The following is a 17571-nucleotide window of genomic DNA, read 5'->3' as shown; positions in this document are numbered from 1 at the left end:
AAAGAGGTCCTCAAGAGTCGAGGATGTCAAGGATGCCATTATTATTATTATTATTATTGTTATTATTATTGCGTCTTTGGGTCTTAGAAAAATGGTTCTCACTGGAATCAACCGTCTACGTTCATGACCCAAGCTATGGGTATCAATAAAAACACATCCCCTGATATCTATTAACATTATTTTCGAAACAATACCACCCACAATACTAACAAAAGTAAGATGTCTGTGAGATGTGTGTGTGGTATTGATGGGCATTCCCCGCCTTTTCAGTGAGCCAGATCATTCGGAGCCAGATCACCAAGGAAGACTTCTACAGTGGATGACTGAAGAATGCTCACCATGATTAAGAAAACCCCACAAACAACTCACTGATGCATTTCATTTCCTGATCATAATATTTTAGGCAAAAACACATAAAAACAAACAACAACTGAAGATGGCTGCAGTAAAGGCCTGGCAGAGCATCACCAGAGACACCCAGCGTCTGGTGGGGTCAATGGGTCTCAGAATTCAGGCAGTTGTTGCATGCAAAGGGATGTCGACCAAATACTAAACATGAGTGCTTAATTTGGACACTATATGAATCTATCCCATTACTTTTGGTGCCCTGAAATATTGGGATTTTGTATACAAAGTGTAGGCCTAATAACTTGGCAAGGAAATTGGGCTATATATTATTAATAGCAAAGCATAACTTAATATTATTAATCTGACTCCAAGTAATTGAATTAACACTATGTGCAAAGAATAGTTGTGCTGAATTAGTGCAAGAATAGTCAAATAGAATTAATCAAATGGGGCTTTAATAATACTGTATACTTATACAATTATCACAAGGCAAATACTTCATAGAAAAATGTTACATTCTGCCCTCAATAATTAATGGTAGATGACCACCTGGTCACACCTGCAGTACTCACGGCTCAGATGAGACCACACGACAAAAAAAGAAGAGAATGAATCTGTGCTCTACTTCTGTTTTATAGGCCATAGTATTTAAATTAGGAGGTGTTTGTAAGGGGAACCAATGAGACTTCATCCTATCAATTCTATACTGATGACACCACAGCTTTGACACCTTCCAAAGGGCTTGTAACATATTACAAAGAGATCACAATCATATGGCCCTTCGAGGGAAGGGTCATTTGAAGAAAGGGGGTCAGCATTGATGACTCCCCCTTCACAAAGTATGGTCATTTCTAAATGATGAAACCAATATGTACACAAATACCATCAAATAAAAGCTGAGAATCAGTTACACAGGAACGTCTGAGGAACCAAATGACGGCACACAGAGAAGGTGGTGGGGTTTAGGCCGAAGGCGTATTTAATAATAATAAAAGGGAAAAGGGTAGGGGAGAGAAGGATAATCCAAGTGGGTCGTCGGGGTCCGGTCCGGGGTCAATAACAGGAGGTCCAGTGTTCGGGAGAGGGGAAAAGCACCGTGGGGTAATCTGTGGGGAGTAGTCAGGGTTCGGTTCAGGGATCGGTAGCAGGGAGGTCCAGTAGTGAAGAGGGGGTAGGGGGTAGGGGCTAGGTCCGTGGATGGGTAGAGGAGGGGAATCCGAGGAAGACGAGGGTTCTGGATGGGGCACAGGAGAACACCGTGAGATACACACAGACACAAGGGACACTGGAGGATAGCAAAACTGGCTGGAAACGTATGTGGATACTCGAAAAGTTACCGTGGGACACAGTACGTTCTGGCGCCGGAGTGGAGTTCAGGCAGGGTTCTTATAGGGAGGTGATTGCTGATGGTTCGCAGGTGTGCTGAGTGGAGACAGGGAACAGGTGCGCTGTCGACTGGGAGGGTGACGCTCCAGCGATGATCGCCTGGGCCTTAAGGTGGTGCCAGAGGGCCGGTCAGGGAGAGGGACCATAACAGAATCTATACTTTAACAAAATAGTAATTGTTTGATTTAAAATCCAAACTTTTAGAGTATAGAGCCAAAAGGAAAAAAAATGCTTCACTGTCCCATTACTTATACAGAGCACTGTATATCCTGGCAAGGCTTGTATGTACAGAGATAATCAGAACAATCTTGTTAAATTGGCAAATTATGGTACTGTAATGTAATAATTAGCCTGGGCCTGAAGCTTAATGTAGTACAAACACACATTTCATGAGTCTGTCTTTGCCTGAGTAATAGGTTCAACAAAGACATGTAAAGTGACGTTTTCTAGGAACATGTATGTGCTACGTAAATGACATAAAACTATTCAGCAAAAACTTCCTTTGCGACCAGTCTGCGGTCACATTTTTGTATTGCTCATTGAAAGGTTCTATAGATGTGGCGTTTGGTAAAACTCAACATGTCCATATGACTCTGACTACAGTAGGCACCAGGTCTGTGTTTCAAACTCAAATGTCTGATGAAATGATATAATGCTAATGTTGGTACAGATAGCAGGCAAGAAAACCACCTCTGAAACATTAGCAGAGGCTATATTCTATGTTCAATTGACTCAATTCGGTAGGGGCTTATGAACACTGTTAGAACCTCTTAGTTTGATGTTTAGCACATGGCTCAACCCTCTTCTGGGTTTGTATAATTTGACAAAGGAGAAGACATCAAAGGACCTTCAGCACTATCCCTAGCAGTGACGTGCAATCATGGTATGCTGTGATAATTTAATAAAACATTTAATAAAAAAGCTTTTATGAAAAGCCAGGCCATACAAATTTGATTTCTTGTTTAAGGGATCTTTGGTTCAGAAAAGTGAGGCGAGTGATCACATTTTTATTTTTATTTTTTTTCGTTTTGTTTTTGGAAAGCTGACATCAAATGAATTGGCACATTACCTCAATATCACAGACAATAACTAATTCAGTGTTCTTATATTTAGCCCTGTGTTTGTGTGTGCCTTGAAGAATAGGGCTTGTAAACAATGTACAGTATTATCTAAAAATACAAGTCTTTCTTGCTGCAAAGCTACCAAACAATTACAGTCTAAACAAAAATGACTCTTGGTTTGTCACCTTTTTTACTTGAGCTCCATCACATATCAGTGATAGCAATAACATAGCCCTTAAAGATAAATGTAGCCTCTCTACAGGTAATGTAAGGGGTTAGGTAGGCCTGCAAACAGCATAAAATAAACTCAACACTTCAGGTTCAAGGATAGGCCTAGTCCCCCTTGACCCGAGAACATGTTGTCACTGCTTTTGCTTTTCTTTCAGTTTTTCTTTTCATTTCATTTGGAGTGGAGCTGTTTGTAATGAGCTGCATCCTCCATCAGCTACCTCATCAGGCTGCCAGCTAGAGTTTCTCTTTTGCATACCGTCATTTTGCATACAATCATTGTGGAAATTTTGCTTGCAGCGTGTGCCTACTCTCCCGTGTCACTGTCACTGTGAACTTTGAAGGATACGAGGGCTATTCATGGCGATTCATTAGTATTTTGAGTGCATTACGTCTGCCTGTTTACACTACAGCAAGGTTGGCTGTGGCTATGGGCAGGGGTGGGCTCAGTCCACCCAAACTTGCGTCTTGCCCACCCAATCAAAAGTTAAGAATTTTGTTTTGTTTTGTTCAGCCAATGGAAAAATAGCACAGAAAATATCAGTGCCACAACTTCTGATTGGGTGAGCAGCCTACAGCCCACCTCCAAAGTCCCACCCCCTCTCTGTTCAGGCACAAACAAACAGAGCTCTGAAGCAGACAGACCATGCCGAGGGGGAGGGGTGTTGCTATGACAACTATGAACTCTGATGGTTCAGATTGCACACACACAGGGCAAGGCAAAGCAAGTAAAAGCCCACACAAGGTCCCACTGCTTGTGAAAAATCAGACACTCAAATGCATAACCTGTCTAACTCGTGTTTGGATTGGAACAAATTATTGTTCTAAATGTCAGTTTAACTTAAGTTTTTTGTTTATTATGCTTATTTTTTGTCAGGGATCATGTACAAAAACAGTAATCTCAGAGAGGAGATGCTTTGCACCAGATTCAGCTACTAGCGAATTTCCATCAGCAGTCCATTTGCATCAACTCAAATTTATTCAATGAAGGGAGAAGGACAGACTGAGGAGAATGATCTGTGTCTGCCAGACCCCTACCCAAAGTCCCGCCCCCAGCAGCAGGGAATAGTTTCCTAACAATCAGTGATTACTATTGTTCCACACACTAACATATACCACACTACTACCTTTTTAAAGATATCATTAGGGTGACTTTTCGAGAAAGTTTACCCATTCTCTCAGTTCGTGAATGCTGTGCTGCTAGCGAAAGTTCATAGTTTGACCTACATTCCATTCCATTCATTTACTTTCTCCAAAGCGATTTAAAACACTTGCAGTGCGATGCATCGTTTTTTTAAGCCTATAAGCAAGCCCAGTGCTGCTTCTGCCTCGAGCGATGCTGCTGCTAACACATCAGAGGCTCCGGCTACTGCTCCTGTACCCTCCACAAGCACTGTCCCAAAGCAATTCACTCTCTCAGCTGCCTCAGCGGCACCTCACGCGGTTAGCGACTTGAATGGCGATGCACTATCCCAGCCAATATTAGCTACCCAAAGCGTGCATTCGGTGCTGTGCTATATTACGATCATTCAATCCTGCCTGGTACCGCACACGACCATGGCGTACTCTGTTCTGCAGGATACATGCTTCTGTTTCCCCTGTCGGAAATATGTCACTGCCAATGAGCGGGATGTTGTTTATACCTTGAGTGGTTTTAACAAATGGAAAGCGGCACTCGAGCGTGACAGGGGTTACAGAAGAATGCATCCAGTCACAGTCATGTACAGGCTGCAGCCACCTGGTCTGAGCGCAAATGCAGAGAAGCAACAGGGGAAACCATCGACTGTATGCTGGTAGGTAAAACATAGCTTGAAAAGAACCAATATTATGTCAAGACCTACATTGGTGGTGTAGTTAAGTGTCTGTGTGTGAATGAGTTAGGGCTCCGTGGAACAACAGAAACCTTAAAGCGTGACCACCGGGACACCGATGCTGATGTCATTGCTGCGGGTCATTTTTTTTTATTGTTTGAATATACCTTAGAGGAGGACGACAAGCTAGCTGATATTGCTAAGCGTATACCTAAAGATCCGAAGTACACCCCTAAGGATATTCAAAACAAGATAATTGAAACACTGATGCAAACATGGTTCTTGGAGAGGTCAGGAAAAGGTATGCAAACGCTGACTCTGCAGGGTTTTGCATGAAAAGTGATGGGACTAGGGACAGGTGTAATGTTGAGAATTTGTTCATAATGATTTGGTTTGTATGTAATTCCATGCCATAGGAGCATCTGATTGGGTTGCTTGACTTGCATCAACTTGATGCTGAGTACATGAAATATTGAGTAGGCTACCACTGAAATATTGAGACATCTTTCTGATGCTAGCTACAGTGCTGACAATATAGTTAGCCAGAGTTATGATGGTGCATCGGTGATGAGTGGAGTACTAGGTGGTGTGCAAGCATTGCTTCAAAAGAAGCTTGCTAGATATATTACATATATTCATTGTTATAACCACCAGTTACATTTAGTGGTTGTGCATGCCATGCAGGGTGAGCCATGTTTCAACCTCTCTAGTTCCCTCTTCCGTCACCACTATGTGTCAGAAAAGTATGATGCTCCTTGTCTCAAAAGACTGCTTGAAATTTGCTGGACAAGCCATTATGATGTGACAAGGTGCATTGTTGAGAATGAAGACCGTCTTCTCACTATCCTGTCAGAGATCTCAGAGGATGATGATGCCACAGTTGATTTGTGCACTGAGGCATCAGACCTGTTAATTCAAAGTAAGAGGCATAATTTCTTTGAGATTGGCAAATTTCTAGTGCGGGTGCTTGGTGTCTTGAAATCAGCGAATGCAATTCTACAGTCTCAGTCTGTGGATATGTGCACTGCTTGTGAGGTGCATCACTGGAGTCTGTAAAAGACATCCGTAAAGATGATTGCTGGACAGAGCTTTCTCAGGCACCTGCTGGGAATGATTCACATCCTCCAAAGAGAAGGAGAACATTGAGTAAACACCTTGGTGAAAGTGTTGTGCTCTCAACTGTGGGTCATACAGATTCTGATGATCCCACCATCACCCCCTGTCAGTCTCTGGAAAGATCCCTGCTCAACATCCTTGACAGGGCCATTTCAGAAATGGAAAACAGATTTTACAAGAAGAAAGTAGATCTAATGACAGCCTTATCCAGTCTTGTACCCAAATCCACCTTGTTGCGCCCTCTGCATGTGCTTGCTGGCACTACGGCAGACGGTGTGAGCCTGAAAAATTAAATTCTTGTTGCAAAACCAATGTTGGTCAAGAAAACAGACCTGTCCACTGTGTGTAAACACCTGCAGGAGTATAAGGAAACTTTTCTTGTGTTGCATAAATTGTATGTAACAGCCCTGGTAATTGGTGTGTCTTCAGCATTATGTGAGAGTTCCTTCTCCACACTGTCACGAGTCCTAACCCCCTATCGTCGCACCATGTTACATGAAAGAAAGAGGAATTTGGTGATCTTAGCCCATGAGAAATCAATAATAAATACCTTAGACATGGATGAATAGAATTTTTGCCAAGGGAAACAGGAGACTGTTGTTATAGATAGATAGATAGATAGATAGATAGATAGATAGATAGATAGATCAAAATAAATAAATAAATGGATATATGACTGATATACTGTACCTATACCTTCGGGCTACTAGTCCGCTAACTTCTGGGCTACCTACCACCCAAGTTGCCCACCTATTATTTCCATTTGCCATAGACCTGACTAACTCATCCCCCGTTTCGACTTCTATCTGGCTCTCCACAATACTGTCTGCATAAGTTGCATCTTTTATAATAAAAACTGTTTTGTTGTTTCTGGAATTTATTATTTCTAGCATGTGTGAAAATGTTGCGCCAAACTGGAATTTTGACGATTGCTTGTTCACGACGGGGGATGCTCCTCTTTTCACTTCCACACAGACATAATAATCATCTCCACAACGTGCCATGTTGACATGTTTTGACAGGAAAAAAACAAATAAGATTTGTTTAAAACTTTTTTGCTATTGTTTTTAAAAATTCTGTTGGTTTCTAAACAAAACATGGTGTAATTCAGAAAGGTGAGACTTGATGAGACACTTTTCTTTGATGTTTTCAACTGCATTTATCAGTCATTTTGACTGATGATATGGATATTTCATTAGAACCTGTAACAATATCATTTAGTATATATAGGCATGTGTGTAATAATATTTCACATAATAATGTGGTGCATTGGAAGAATTGCAAATGCACTGTGAAAGGCTAGGGAGTTTGCATTACAAACTATTCAACTATCGGCTGTAACTGTATCAGTCTATGGATGTCAGCATTGAGCTGTGTGTCATATTGTCAGATGATATGTCATATGGTGCCATCAGAGGCTATAACTTGTGTATCTTAGCTACATGGTACATGGTATTTACATTTGGAGAAAATTGTTTTGTTCATTTTGGTTATTAGCCTATGTCATTTTGGTTCTTGGAGCTATCTGTTCTATGGTGAATGTGGGCTTTATCAAGGTTTATTTGTGAGTAAATCTGGCTTTGATAATAGCCAGTGCCTACCCAGTCACTAACCTCACCACATGACACTGATCCCAAGTATGGAGGTCATAATATTGAGACAGTAAAACAGACACTTGAGGAGGTAAAAGTAGCTGTGGGTTGAGGGACTCTAACCACGCAGGCTGGTAAGATAAAGCTGTAGACAGCAGCTAGTTCATTTCTAAAGTTTGCTGGGCTAGGGTAGACAACCACAGACCACCATCAATCCACCGCTTTCTATTTCTTCAAGACTGAAATTCCCATGTTCTCCTCTGAGCACCTTATCTGTCATCACAATGACCCTGTTATACCTGTGTCCATTGTAGAGCAATAACATCCCTGCCACTTGTGATTGACAGCTTTGCAGAGACCATCCCTCATAGCACCAAAAGCCATGTTCAATGGCCAAAATCAGGTCACAGGGTGGTTTCAGGCAAATGATTGAAGAGAAAGACAAGCCAGAGAAGAACATTTTTGGTGTTTCCATTAGAAATCCATATAAAATGAAAATGTTCCCTGACTAGAGATTACTAAAACATACATCCTCTGTAAGAGTGTAGCTCTTCAAGTATGGTTCCTTTGTGATCCAAACAGTGAGTCGGGTTTCAGTGGGATTGTGACTGGATAGAAAAGTAGCCACTCTTTGGAACACTCTCAGAAACCACATCAAAGAATCCAGCAAGCTCTCCTTCTTCAAACTATTCCTCAAAACCCATCTTTTTAAGGGTCAAGGCCCCAATTATTTTTCTACTTATTATTATTATTATTATTATTATTATTATTATTAGTAGTAGTAGTAGTAGTAGTAGTAGTAGTAGTAGTTTTACTATTACTACTACTATCTCAGAAACTGCTGGGTAAAAAAACCTTTTGCAGGCAAGTATATACCCAGGGAAAAATAACACCATTGCAAACTCAAATCAATTGGCCATGTGGTGGCGCTAAACTGAAAGATCCAAACTTCAAATATTTGTGAGAAATCACAGATTCATCATGCACATATGAAATTAATGTCCCTTTACATAATACCCCCAATCCTCAATACAACTGTCATACACTGTCAATACATCAGTATCTTCAGTATTTTGATATGTTGTGGGATTATTGATTATGATGATGAGAATATGATTTAAGTTGTAATAAATTTGATCAGGCTTTCAGCGGTTTTCACCAAAATCGAATGCTTTAGAACATGTCACTCAAATACGTAGGTAAAAGGTGAACAAACGTACCGCTTTACCTAAAGGAAATTGCATGTCGGCGCAGGATGGAGTTATCAACAATACGTACAACAAAATTGTTTTTAATATAAATACAAAAATATATTTCAAAAATATTAATATATTTGACTATTCCACTCTTGGCACAATATGCAACTGGAAATCTATCTATCTAATCTATCTAACCCCATTAGTCAGCACCTGCATCATGCTTTATCCTTCATCAGTCTGGCTACTTCTGTGGCCACTATAAAACATCACGCTAAAAATGTTTATTGACATAGCACTAACCAGAGCAAGAGACCTAGATACTAGACAGTAATAAGGCGCCATGCAATTCTTACAGAGAAAAAGCTAAAGGTATGTGTGCGGCTAGGTTCACCCCCTCTGGCTCGTCAGTCCAAAGGTGCACATGAAAGCTATGTCAAACTGATGCTAGCTAATAATCACACATTTTTTAGACACAACTAAACTGCAAACACACAAACTAATGGGACTGAAACCATTTAGAAATGGTTCATTTCATACAAAAAAGCAAGGTATTTCAGTCGTGTATGCATTGCCATACACCAATAACATGACAAGTAATCACAAACTTTTTAGGCACAACCAAACCACTTGCAGACCAGATATCTGGCTAGTTTCAGGGTACAAAATACATTATACACTGTTTATTTCATAAACGGACGGTGTCAGCAAAAGATACGGCACCTCTTAATTCATTGGCAAGAATCAGACTCTAGCAAGCCAGCAAGTTATAGAGGAGCAATAGGTTAGTCTCAGCTCTGTACTCAAACACTCAGCTCCAATATGTAGCTAGCTTTCTGGTGTGCTAGGTAACTATTTATAACACTATGATAATCTTCCCAAAAATGTATGTTTAATGGTGAGCACTGCTACAAATATTGATGAATTTCAACGACAACTTTTCACTTGTCTACCTTTTACTATACAACAATGGAAAACAGCATTTTACATTTACATTACATTTACATTCATGGCATTTAGCAGACGCCTTTATCCAAAGCGACTTACAACAAATGCATTTGTTTAAGTAAGTGAATCATCTATCCATCAGTCATCATAAGATAAAGTAATCAATACGGGGCTCAGGGGCCATACGCAGTCACAATGCTAGAAGAAGGAATATATATATATATATATATATATATATATATATATATATATATATATATGTGTGTGTGTGTGTATATATATATGTATATATACACATATATATATATATACACATATACACTCACCGGCCACTTTATTAGGTACACCTTGCTAGTACTGGGTTGGACCACCTTTTGTAGCCCATCTGCTTCAAGGTTCGACATGTTGTGCGTTCAGAGATGGTCTTCTGCATACTTTGGTTGTAACGAATGGTTATTTGAGTTACTGTTGCCTTTCTATCATCTCGAACCAGTCTGGCCATTCTCCTCTGACATCAACAAGGCATTTTCACCCAGAGAGAACTGCCCCTCACTGGATATTTTCTCTTTTTCTGACCATTCTCTGTAAACCCTAGAGATGGTTGTGCGTGAAAATCTCAGTAGATCAGCAGTTTCTGAAATACTCAGACCAGCCCGTCTGGCACCAACAACCATGCCACGTTCAAAGTCACTTAAATCACCTTTCTTCCCCATTCTGATGCTCGGTTTGAACTTCAGCAGGTCGTCTTGACCATGTCTACATGCCTAAATGCATTGAGTTGCTGCCATGTGATTGGCTGATTAGATATTTACAGTAACTTGTACAGGGGGGTGAGGAGGTCTTTAGAGGGACCGTTAAGATGTAGCCTGAAGAGATGGGTCTTCAATCTACAGCAGAAGGTTTGTAGTGACTCTGCAGTCATGACAGCAATGGGAAGCTCGTTCCACCAGCGGGGCGCCAGGACAGTGAAAAGCTGTGACCGAGTAGCGCAGCTGCTGTATCCACATAGAGGCGGCGGTGCCAGGCGGACAGCCAAGGTGGAAGAGCGGAGTGATCGGTGTGGTGGATGTCTAGGTTTTTACCACTCTGTACTTCAGCTCTTCGGAGGTGAGATTCAAGAAACAAAGTCCTGAGTAGCCACAATATTTGAGTGCGGTATTTATTATTGCTTGCAAACAAGAGACAAGACTCTAAAAGCAGCCCAGCGTAAATCCGGGGGTCTGTGTTGCGCAAGTCTGAAGAGGCGATTATCAGGGTTGTCTTTTATACAGATGAAACATAATGGTAGGCGCCGCCAAGGCTATCACCGGTGAGCTTGTGCTTACGTGAGAGGGGGCAGGAGAGAAAGATCAATCAGCGTTCAACATTTCACACTTATCCACCTTCCTTTCGGCAAGATGGGTCTGTTCCTTTGTTCTCGCTCTCCCCCACCACTCCCTCCGAAACTACAGCTATCCATACGGTAATCATACAGCGTTTCTCAGAACAATGGCTATAGAACTTTAGAGGTGTGGCAAAAGAAAATGTAATCACAGTATTTACACAAGTTGTATATGAAAGTGTATATCCTTCAAACAGTTCTATCAATGTATCTTCCATAACATCAGGCAGGGGTTTGGGGGCTGACCATTGCTTGCAAGTAGGGAGGGGCTGTTCCCTTTGCCGCCTGGTAGGGGAGCACCAGGGTCTTGAATCTGATGCGAGCTGCTACCGGGAGCCAGTGAAGGATGCGGAGGAGGGGAGTGACATGGGAGAATTTGGGGAGATTGAACACCAGATGGGCGGCAGCGTTCTGGATAGGCTGCAGAAGCCTGATGGTGGAGGCAGGGAGACCGGCCAAGAGTTTTGAAGGGGGTGTGGCTTACTCAGTCAAAGTTTCTTACTATATCTGTCTTAGTGATCAGATTTGTTTTAATCGTAATCCACAGCACAATACCATTCTATTGGAAAAAAAAGGTAGAAATTGCTCTTTAAGCTTGTCTGACACTGCAGGGATGACAGATTGCAAGGATGTGCTTTTTGGCTGCTTCAAACATACTCAAATTTATATTGTAATTATCCAAGGAAATGCTGATTTACATGTACATGAAACAGTAATTTCCTTGTTGCAAAATATCAAGATTCTTGAGACAGAACAATAGCTGCTCTTACTGTTTGTGTATTTTTTCCTATATTCATTCTTTTTCAAAAGGCCATGAATCAACTCAGCCCAAGAGATCTTTAATATGCAAATAATTTAATCCCAGAGATTTAACACATATAACAATTAATGAATAAACAGATAACAAGCAACCACTTAGCAGTTTTAAATAAAAACAGACAAATTAATGAGGTAAAGTCATTCTTATTCACCATAGCAAGTCTAATGATAATAAGAGAGGTCCTTTTCTTATGTGAAATACTGCAATCTACTACGATTTGAAATGAAAATTGATGCAATTGAAGTGCAGATCTTCAGCTTTAATTCAAGGGCTTGAACAAAAATATTGTATGAAACGTTTAGGAATTGCAACCATTTTTATAAACAGTCCCCTATTTTTAGGGGCTCAAATGTAATTTGACAAATTAACAATCATAAATAAAATGTTCATTTTTAATACTTTGTCGAGAATCCTTTGCAGGCAATGACTGCCTGAAGTCTGGAACCCATGGACATTACCAAATGCTGGGTTTCCTCCTTAATGCGTTGCCAGGCCTTTACTGCAGCTGTCTTCAGTTGTTGTTTGTTGGGTCTTTCTGCCTTTAGTTTTGTCTTCAGCATGCTTGATCGGGTTGAGATCAGGTGATTGACTCGGCCATTGCAGAATATTCCACTTCACACCTAAGGATGTTTCACTTGCACTGAGAGCTCCTTTGACCGCACGTACCTGCTTAATTGATAAAGAAATAACAAAGGAATAGCCCACACATGTCCATGAAACAGCTTTTGAGTCAATTGTCCAATTACTTTTCATCCCTTAAAAAGAGGGGGCTACATATTAAAGAGCTGTAATTCCTAAACCCTTCCTCCAATTTGGATGTGAATACCCTCAAATTAAAGCTGAGAGTAAAACTGTAACTTGAATATGTTTTGGTGAACAGCTAAAATAATAAAAATTGTGTCAGAGTCCAAATATATATGGACCTAGCTGTATCCTTAGAATGCTCAACACTACGGCTGGGCGAGCAATCGCTCGCATATTCTGTCGCCGATACGGCCTTTCCCCGAACTGAACACCATGCCATAGGGCACAATGTACAATAAAGAAAGACCAGGCTGGGGGAAAAGGGGTCCAAATATCAGGAGATGGTGTCCGAAGCTACGAGTGAGTTAAGACCTGAGCCAGCTACCATGGTCCCTACCTAAGCCATTAGATCAAGATCTGGTTTTGGCGACTTTTGACCAGCTGAAAGTCTCCGTAGCTGCAGGCCCTGTGGTGAGCGTGGCTGCACAGACGGAGGCCCCGAGTTCCAATTCCCTCTTCGACCCATTGCTTGCAGAACCAAAAGGTGATGTACCTGAATAGCAGGATGTTCCTATGCCAGACCTCAATCTAGAGATCCCAAGGGATATGCAACTAAGCATCCTACCGTGGATACGGGCACCGGGGTCGACATCCTTGACCTCATCGACGAGAAGGACCTACCACAGCTAGAGATGCCACAACAGGATGAGGAGGTGATGGATCTGATTGCCAAGACATTACCCCTTGATTGATAAGTTCATTCAGACATATAACCAGCAAAGTATAACCAATAGCAATGCAATGTATAACCAATACAGTATGACTAGTATAGGCCTCACGTTAATAATGACAAATGTAACTAACAAAATGTACTAAGTATTACATGGATATTGATGATTGACTATGTAAACTTACTCAGGGATGATTACTGAAGTATGTTAATGATACAGAGTTTTTACTAATACATGGAGAGTAAATGATGTGTGGTGCATATGGAGTGAAGTATGCGAAGCATACACAAAAAGATCTACCAATATATCTTTAATCAGTAATGATAAGAATAATTAAGTGTGACAATATGAAGTATGCATTAATTTACTGTTTTAATTTACTGTTTTTATTTGATTGTTTTAATACTGTTGTACTGTCTAGAGTTGAGGGACAGAGCACTTCCTTAAAAGCGACTTAGCTTAGCAAGTTAGCTGAGCCAGGTAGCTTAGCAACCAAGTTTCCTATGGAGCCTGCAGACAGTTCTGCAAAGAGTTCTGCAGAGAGTCCTCAAGTGAACTTACTCAGAGTACGGTGTCCTCAGTCGAACTCGGACCAGTCCAAGGGAGAACCCCACATGGAAAGTACCTAGAATCCCAGTGCTAAACTGGAAACCACTATGACCGCATTGGATGCTGATACGTCCAGAGGAGGCCACAGGAGGAGTTTGGGTCGGAACAGAGTATATAAGGCGCTGTTCGGACCACAATTGTTGGAGATCCATTCCCGCTGAGGAGCGTTAAAACCTCTGCTGCGGAGCATTGAACCCTGACGATCCTGAACCCCAGAGGGAACGTGCTGAGACCAGAGACCGGAAACTGATACTTTGAGAAATGTAGCTATTATTCTGACCATTGAGATTTTCAGAGACCGAGTCCAGTCCTGGGGTTGCACATTGCCAAGTTCACTCCAATTAATTCCTGGCGTGGATCCCACAGCCTGGTGGCTGTTAAGGAAGGAGCTCCCCCGACATTATTTTGAAATCTCAGCCGCTATTCCTCTCTCAGCACTAGGCATGCCCTTAGCTGTTGAGGCGGTGGTTGTGACTAAGACATTTGCTTGGGGAAGAAAACCTTGCTTAACTTGGAAGGGGAAGCAAGAGTCGTGTCTCTCGGCTGAGAGCACAAGCTCTGTTCCGTCGACACTGCCGGGGCTGATAGAAGGGCCGATCCTGTTCGATGGAATGATCAACTGCCAACACTATTGGGTCCTCTCCTAAAAACAATCAATTCAGTGAAACGGTCAGAGTAGGGAAAGTGGTAGGATTTTATTGTTTTCTAATTTTTACATGTTTTATCAATACTATTATTCTAGTCTCTGATATTATCTCCTTTGGGTAAATTCAAGTCAAAGTCAAAGTGGCTTTATTGTCAATACTTCACATGTCAAAACATACAAAGGAATCGAGAGGAAGTTTCTCACTCTCCCATGGTGAGACAGATAAAGTGCACAGGCACAACAGATAAGACAAGACATACTAAAAGTGAAACATTCAATGACAGACAATAAAATAATTTAAACAGTGCAAAAAGAACAGTCAGTAAAGACAGTAAATACAGTAAATAGCGGCCAAATGCTGGTAATAATAATAGTGCAATAGATCGGTAGATTGTCCAGAGTCCATAGTGTTTTTAGGGGGGGCTGAAGGGTTGGGGGGGTTTCAGCTTCCTGGCAGCCTGGAGGATGTGGCTGGGGGGAGTGAGGGGAGAGAATTTAGCTTCCTAACAGCTTGGGGTATGAAGCTTGTCATGAGTCTGGTGGTGTGGGCATGGAGGCTCCTATACCTTCTTCCAGAAGGAAGGAGGCTGAGCAGTCTGTGTGCGGGGTGGCTTGCGTCGCTCACAATCGAGGTAGCTTTTCGGGTGAGGCGGGTGGAGTAGGTGTCTTGCAGGGAAGGGAGTGGGGCACCAATGATCTTACCAGCTGTGTTCACTATGCGTTGCAGTGCTTTCCTGCTGTGTTCGGTGCAGCTACCGCCCCACACAGTGATGCAGCTGAACAGGATGCTTTCAATGGTGCCCCGGTAGAATGTTGGCAGGATTGGTGTGGGAGCTTTCGCTCGCTTCAGCTTGCGGAGGAAGTAGAGGCGCCGCTGGGCTGTCTTCGCCAGTGATGCAGTGTTGGTGGTCCAGGAGAGGTCCTCGCTGATGTGCACCCCCAGGAATTTGGTGCTGCTCACTCTCTCCACAGCAGCACCATCGATGGTCAGTGGTGGGTGTTTGGTGTGGCCTCTCCGGAAGTCGACTACAATCTCCTTAGTTTTGCTGACATTCAGCAGGAGGTTGTTGTCTCTGCACCACGTGGTCAGAAGGTTGACCTCCTTCCTGTAGGTGGGTCTCGTCGTTCTTGGAGATGAGACCCACCAGAGTTGTGTCGTCCGCAAACTTCACCATGTGATTGGTGTTGTAGGTTGGTGTGCAGTCGTGAGTCAGCAGGGTGAAGAGCAGGGGACTGAGCACACAGCTTTGGGGGGCCCCTGTGCTGAGTGTGATGCTGCTCAAGGTGTTGTTGCCGACTCGTACTGCTTGTGGTCTCTCACTGAGGAAGTCCAGCAGCCAGTTGCAGAGGGAGGTGTTGAGCCCCAGCTGGTCCAGTTTACAGATCAGAAAAATTTACCTTAACGATGAATTACTTATCTGCAACCACCAACTTGCACTCATGTTAGATTAGAATGGTCGTTAACCATACAGGCTTTTCATGTTATGCAAGTCTTAGTGCGTTATTTATGTTTGCATAATATGGGGAGAGGAAGCAAGGGGAGACTATGGGATGTAGACCGTTAACAGTGGAGTGAGTCTAATCGACTCTAAACAATAGTTTAGGCTAGAGTCCTGTTAGGGAAGTGCCCTTCAGGCTAAAAGATCTACCCGTTAGATGGAGGGCTAGAACGGGGCTCCTGTACTGGGCCAATTGTCGGGAGACATTTTATACTCTCTTTTCACAAATTCAATTGCCCATTTTTCACGTAATTACATAATTGTACTCAATTGAATCATGTCCTTATGTTGATGTTACAAATATTGTCTTAGTTTTTATATAATGCCCTGGCACTATACGTACAATGACAACTGTAACAAACAGAACTGTGTCATTACAACAGATCTCTGGCAAAATGTAGTTTATTATAGTGAATTACAGAGATGAAGAGTGGAAATGGTTGAAATATCAGGTTATCTAAGCAAGGATCACCAATTTATTCTCAAAAAAAGAAAAAATCCTCACTCTCATACCGTCATTATCGTTCCTCCAAATATGCTACAATTCGCTCATCTTCGCAAATTGTAGTGTATTTGTAAAAATAACACCTTTGTGCCCTTACTATGACCGCAGACATGGACAGACTGCAATCCATGCGTTAGTCCTGTTAATCTAGCCACTGGAAGCAAATATCAGATTTTGTAATTTGGGTGAACTATCCCTTTTAATGTCTATATTATTACTGTCCACTTATGTAAATCCTTACTTTCCCTCGTAAGATTTTCCCACTTGTGTGTTTCTTCACATGAGGAGATTTCATAATTAATATTGACTCTGTCATGATAACCAATAGCATGAGTTCACAGAATGATCTGATCTACAGCTAATGTTCTTGGTCGTAATATTTATGAAGGAACATGACTCATTCATTAGCCCTATGCTTTTATGTAAAGTGATTTACAAATTTGAGTTACATTTATTCGACTGATTGAGGGGAGAGGGGATTTTGGATTTAATTAATCAAGTAAAAAGGAAATTTTACTTGCAAGAGCGTCAATGACTGTCTAACTGACTGTCAACCATTAAGCTTACCATCCCCTTTAATAGAAATCCTTGCAATGATGGGATGGAAAGTGGCTTTTCATCCTTGCAATGATATGATGGAAAGTGGCTTTTCATGTTATTCTAACAATATTAATTATGTTAGATGCAGGTGAAAACAGGTAATAAGAAATAAGAATATGAATCGTTTTGCTCAATAAGAGGCAACAGATGAATTAACAGATGGTTAAATGCAATTTTAAAGTAAAAAGCTTGGCACTTTGGTGCCTAATGGCTATAATGGAATTTACTAAACGTTGCTTGCTTTCATAATATGGTTTATGAAATACTTCCAATGATGGCTAGGACACAAATGGAGTAGCTTACAGTACGGTGGTGTACACAGGTTAGAGTTCAATATTATCAGTGTATTT

This window comes from Argentina silus, assembly GCF_951799395.1.
Source record: "Argentina silus genome assembly, chromosome: 3".
NCBI classification, from domain to species: Eukaryota; Metazoa; Chordata; class Actinopteri; order Argentiniformes; family Argentinidae; genus Argentina; species Argentina silus.
This window is presented reverse-complemented; position numbering follows the sequence as displayed.